The sequence below is a fragment of the Erythrolamprus reginae genome, chromosome 7 (genome assembly GCF_031021105.1).
Source record: "Erythrolamprus reginae isolate rEryReg1 chromosome 7, rEryReg1.hap1, whole genome shotgun sequence".
Taxonomy (NCBI): domain Eukaryota; kingdom Metazoa; phylum Chordata; class Lepidosauria; order Squamata; family Dipsadidae; genus Erythrolamprus; species Erythrolamprus reginae.
In genome coordinates this window covers 13,358,469-13,359,502 of record NC_091956.1, presented here as the reverse complement: position 1 = coordinate 13,359,502, position 1,034 = coordinate 13,358,469, and positions in this window count along the sequence as shown.

Below are 1,034 nucleotides of genomic sequence, written 5' to 3'. Positions count from 1 at the left end.
GAGTTTGCGTCCTCGTTCAATTTGTTAACGGTCCCATTTATTCAAGATATCGCTTCTATACCAGAAGCCAGAGGTGCTTGGCACGCAAGGATGAATGAATACGGGGAGGTGTTTCAACAGGTTGGGTGGAACCCCTGACATTTGGCATCTACTTTGGTGGGGTTCTGGAGGTCCCCTAAACTGGGTGGGTGAGGGAACCAGGGCTCTTGGAGAGGGTCGATATAGTTCGGGTGTCGGCAACTCTCAGCTCTGGAGCCACATGCAGCTCTGCTGCAGCCGGTAAAGTCAGATGCGCAGTCCCAGTTGGAAAAATCGAGCTGCATGCGCGTTGGCACAAGATGCGTCTTCTATGCTTGTGCAGAAGCCAAATCTCACGCGAGGGCACTCGTGTACGAGATTCCACTGGTTTTTTGTGGTTTTTTGCTTTGGCACATGCGCGGCAGCAGAGATATCGCCAAAAATCAGTGAAATCTCTCGCGCACGAGCATTCTCACACAAAATTCAGCTTCTGCACAGGAAGCCAAATCTCATGCCGACACCCCCGCGTGCCCGCCACCGGGAGCACACCAGCAGCGCCAGCAATGGGCAGCCCTTCCCTGTTATTTAATTTTTAATTTAATTTTAAATTATTTATTTCTTTTTTAATTTATTAGATTTGTATGCCGCCCCTAGACTCGGGGCGGCTCACAACAATAATAAAAACAATATACAGTGTAACAAATCTAATAATTAAAAGAAAGCATCTAAAAACCCGTAATTTAAAAAACCATACAACGCAAGCATAAAATACATAAAACTCTGTAAGCCTGGTGGAGATGTCTCAATTCCATGATATAGGTGGGTCTTAAGCAATTTAGGAAAGACAAGGAGGGTGGGGGCAGTTCTAATCTCTGGGGGGGGAGTTGATTCCAGAGGGCTGGGGCCGCCACAGAGAAGGCTCTTCCCCTGGGGCCTGCCAGACAACATTGTTTGGTTGACAGGACCCGGAGAAGGCCAACTCTATGGAACCTTATCAGCTGCTGGGATTCGTTTTT